Genomic DNA, 5,690 nt, shown 5'->3' with positions numbered 1-5,690 from the left:
CTACATTTGGTACGGTGTAGGGTTTATTTAAGAGTATGCTGCTGTGATTTAAATGTTAAGTATGGTTACCAAGTGCTCAACGTCTTTTCTATACACGAGGAGTGTATTATGTATAAACTTAAAATCTTGTGGTCCATTGTTATAACGCTGCTAGCATCAAACCTATATATCTCACCAACTTTATGTTGACGTTTTAAAGCATGTTATTCTCAGGTATGAATTAAGTCTTCCGCTGTGCATTAGCTCATATTAAGGATACTACTTGGGACCATTTAAGACATATATCAAAAGGCGTTGAATTCGAGTCATTGAAGTTCATGGAGATTGTTATTGAGTAAATGGCGGTTTAGGTCATTTGAATATTATGAAACGTTAGGCGAATATGTCAAATCTTGATGTAATAATAGATTGCCTTTTAAGAATAAATGCAACGTTTGTAAGTTATTTCATATAGAGGTCAAGTACCTCGCGATGTTATCAACTATTGTAATTCGTTTGTAATCAATATGGACATCGTCCGGATGATTAGTTTCGGATCCTTTCAAAATAACATGAGATATATCTGTTCATCCTCAACTTCAAAAATTTTAAATAAAGTACAGATCCTATTAAAGGTACGAAGATGTTCATTTGGATCTTCCTTCGGTGCACCACTAAATTGGCATTAATTAGTTACCATGTGTAGGATTTGTCCTTTGATTTCATAATCTGGCGCATTAATGTCTGGTTGAGTAATTGCGTGACCTTGGCCAGTGCGTTTAGCTCTCATTCGGTCTTCCATACTTAGAGGTTCTAGATTTTCCATTATTGAATTTGTTGATTCTGAATCACTAGAGGATTCTGATTTAATGGGTTATTCCTCAACAATCTCTGTTTGAATGATTGGTGGTTCCGGAGGAAAGATTAGTGGTTCAGGATCTCTGAATTATCCCTGAATATCCTCCGGATTCTCAATTGTGAGGTCGGGTTCAAAAAATGAATTATCGAAAATTTGAATTGGAGTACTTGGTTGACTAGATGACGATTCTAAAGAAAAATCAACGGCGACAATATTGGCTAGATGTCTTGATCGAGTTACAGGTGGTAAACGTATAAAAGGTGGTGAACGTTTTGCTCGGTGCATTCACTGAATATCCTATTAGTTATAAAGGATAAAAATTATATAAGTTATCAAATTAATAGATTTTTCTGCTTTTGCCCACGTTTCGAATAGCCAAAAGATGTAGCAGGGAGCCAGAACCCTTTAAATCGAAAGCTCACAACTCAGCCACTAACAAATCCAACTATTACTACGAAGCAGAAAATTTGGATGTCTATCAATTTAACCACTTAAAATAATTTTTTGTTGAAATTTAAAGAAATTTTAGAGAAGAAATAGAAAATTCTATGTCCTAAAAACTAGAGCGTCATGAAATAAGAAAGAAAAAGAGTGCGTCGGAAAAACGTCGAAAAATAAATGGTCGAAAAATAATAAAAAGAACGTAGCGCGTCGAAACTTAAAAGTCTAAAAACTAAAAATTAAAAGTTACGTCTAAAGATATTAAAGCTTAAAAAGAATTCTATATCCAAAACGGCAATAACTTTAAAAGGTACTAAAATTTATAAAACAGCGTCGCAAAATTCTAAAGCACCTAAATCTTAGTCTAAAGAAAAAGCACTTAAGGGATTTTACGGCAAAGTCTAAAAATCTAGAAATAAAAATAACTATGGAAAAAACTATGATTTAGAACTAAATACGAACGAAAAATACAAATATTACGCTAAAACAAAAAAAAAGTTATAAAATATAAAAATAAACTTAAAGTTGTAAAAAGTACAATTTTTAAAAAAATATTATTTTTATATTATTTATTATATAAAAGTATTAATTTTATAATTTATTAAAACTAATTAATACTAAAAATACAAATTAAATAAATAAAACTAAAACTAATAATTAAATACACTAACCCTAATTAGGGTTTTAATTAATAATAATAATAATAATAATTACTCCGTAATTAATGCAGTACCAGGTCACATGTGGCGTGTCAGATCAGGCCATGCGATCGCATGGTCTTTGCGTTATAAATTCATGCGGTCGCATGGAGTAGGGTTTCGGGCCAGGTATTGGGCTGCAACAGTGTCAGGCCGAGTGTTTTTTACTTTTTTTTTTGTTTTATATTTAATTTTCTGTTTTTATAACTTATATTTTAAGAACTAAAATAAAGAAACTTTATAATTTTATATATATTTAACAAACTATTAAAAATATATAGTTTTTTTGTTTTTTTTTTTGTTTTTAAATTTTTATATTTTTAATAATTAAAACGTATTTTTACAAAAGCGTATTTTTACAAAAGTAAACTAAGAATCTTTTTTTTTATATAGCGTTTCGCTTCCGGCGTTTAAGCAGTCCCCGGCAGCGGTGCCAAAAATACTTGATGTGCGTGGAGGTGTATACAAAATAGTTATATTTTTACTACAAAATACTATTAAATACGATACAATTTTACACAAGTTATTTATTTATTTATAGAGTGGATATATACCTAAACCTTGCTACAACACTTATAGGTAGTGTACCTAATCGTACAATAGTGTAGTTTTTAGTAAGTCCGGTTCATCCACATGGAACTCGCCAAACTTAACGCTATATTTTTAAAACTATATTTGTATAAATATAAATATATATATATAAGTAGTATTATTATTATAAAAGGAGGTTTTTACCGTTTAATGACCGGTTTGTCGATTTTAAAACTTTAGTCGCAGTTAAAACCTAATGTAAAATATTAAATATATAAAAAACTTAATTTAAAGCGTAAAGTAAATAACGATAATGAAATTGTGATAAATAAAAGTACGATAATTAAAATGACAATAAATTAAAGTGCGATAATTAAAAGTGCAATTAAATATGAAATAAAGGAATTATGCTTATTTAAACTTCCGTAATCATGATGTTCGACGTGTTGTTTTTAGTTTAGTACCATGGGTTAATTGTCCTTTGTCCTAGATTATTTGATATGTCCATACGGTTTTTTTATCCATAATAGTCCATCAGTCATAAATATAAAGTGCGAGAGTCTTCGTCAAATTATCCTTATACCCGAAATCAAATATTCCAACTAATTGGGGATTCGAATTGTAACAAGGTCTTAATACTTTGTTTAATGAATACACCAGGTTATCGACTGCGTGTAATCCAAGGTTTTATTACTTTGTTAACAATTACACCAATTACCCTTGAATGTAATCCACCCCTGTTTCAACTAGTCCATTAACTATTAATCCAGTTCCGTGTCCAGTAAAATGAACAATTATTGGTATTTATAGATATCCCGCCCACCGTACCCGATTAAGCGTATGTGGTTATTTATAGATACGTCAAATTATAACCTTTATATTAAATTAACGAGGTATCGTTAAGTTAATATAAAACCCATTAATAGCCCATAGTCTAATTTCCACAAGTGTCGTTCTTTTATCCAAACCCCAATTATGGTCCAAAGCCCAATTACCCAATTTTAATATTTAGCCCAACATCACGATTACTTCGACATTAAATAAGCATAATAATAACTTAGCTACGAGACATTAATTTAAATAGGTTGAACATAACTTACAATGATTAATAATAGCGTAGCGTTACACGGACAGAATTTCGACTTACACCCTTACAACATTCGCTAACATACCCTTATTATTAAAATTAAAATTAAAATTAAAATTATAATATAAATATATATATATATATATTACATGAGATAGAGAGATAGATGTTGTTTTTGTTCGATCACCAAACTGCGAATTTATAGGGGTGTGGCCAGAAAAAGTGACCCATGCGATCGCATGGAAATTGCACTTCCAGGCCATGCGATCGCATGGCCTGCTTTTCCAGCTCACATGATTTTGTTTACTTCTTGCCGACGGTTTAATAAATAAATATAATATATAAATAATTTTAAGAATTATTTAAATATTATATTATATTTATGTGCATAGTTGACTTGTAATTTTTGCTCCGTTGCGTCGCGCGTTGAGAGTTGACTCTGGTCCCAGTTTCATATTTTCGAACGCCTTTTCGTACAATTTAATATTTTATATTTTGCGTTTTGTGGCTCGTACTCTTGTAACTTTTAGACGTTTCTAATCATTAATTTGAACCACTTTGATTGTATTTTGTACTTTTGAGCTTTTAGGTCGTTTGCGTCTTTAATTCGTCGAATCTGTCTTTTGTCTTCACCCTTTATTATTTAAACAAATATCACTTGTAAATAGAACAATTGCAACTAAAAGCTTATCTTTCTTGAGGGATAATGCTTTGAAATATATGTTCGTTTTTAACATTATCAAATACTAATCATATATATAGATATATTAATATAACTAAACGTATATATACTAATTATTTTAAATATATTTACAAAAAAAATATATAAACATATAAATTAAGATTTAATATAAATTTATGTTTTAAATGGAATTTAGTATAAATTCTATATAACTATAAATAGATAAATAATATATAAATGAAATTATGTGATTTCCATTATATGTTTTAATAGATATACAATTTATATAGGTTCATGTGACGACCCGAAAATTTCCGACCAAATTTAAACCTAATCTTTATATGATTCTGACACGATAAGCAAGGTTTGTAATGTTGAGTCTCAAAAATTTTGAACTATTTTCATATATGCAAATACCCTTCGACCGCTTCCTACGATTCACGAATAATTAATTGTAAATAGATATGTGTGGATATATATATATATATATATATATATATATATATATATATATATATATATATATATATATATATATATATATATATGGTAATTGGAATTATAATTCGTAATATTATATGTCGTATTATATATATATATGTAATAAATATTAAAGATTCAATATATTGAATAATTGGAAAATAGTAATAAATTATAATATATTAAATCTATATACAAGTTGGAATATGATTATCATTACTTTCAATATTATTATCAATAGTAATATTAATATTAAAATCAGTATTATTAACATTATTATTTACAATATACAACATCTGAAAATGAAATAGATATATATAAAATTGTCATAGTATGATTATCAATATTATTATTATCAATATTATTATTATTATTAATATTAGTATTATTATAATTAGTATTATTATTATTATTATAAATTATTAATATTGTTTTTATAAATTCTGTAGTTATTATCATCATATTCATTAATAATATTATTATGATTACTAGAATATTAATGTAAATTTTTATTATTATTATTATTATTAAGTGTATTATTATTGTAGTTATATTTATTAACTAATAAGATTTATCATAATATGTAAATACAAATATAAATACAGATATATAAATAGATATATATAAATACATATACATATATAAAATATGTTTTATATATATATATATATATATATATATATATATATATATATAAATATACATATAAATATATATACAGCTATATATATAAATACAGTTATATACATATATTATGCAGGTAATTACGCATTCTGTTATATAATACAATCACATTAAAATTATTATCTGATATTAAAGTCTTGATTGGTACGAATTTAATCAGAAATAAGAATGGATTCAGTTTCACGTAACTATCAAGCTTTATTGAATTTGTTTCTGTCTTGAAACTGGATTCCAATCGATCTCATTATC

The sequence above is a fragment of the Rutidosis leptorrhynchoides genome, chromosome 4 (genome assembly GCF_046630445.1).
Source record: "Rutidosis leptorrhynchoides isolate AG116_Rl617_1_P2 chromosome 4, CSIRO_AGI_Rlap_v1, whole genome shotgun sequence".
NCBI lineage: Eukaryota > Viridiplantae > Streptophyta > Magnoliopsida > Asterales > Asteraceae > Rutidosis > Rutidosis leptorrhynchoides.
The sequence above is the reverse complement of the archived record's forward strand: the minus strand, read 5'-3'. Positions refer to the sequence as shown.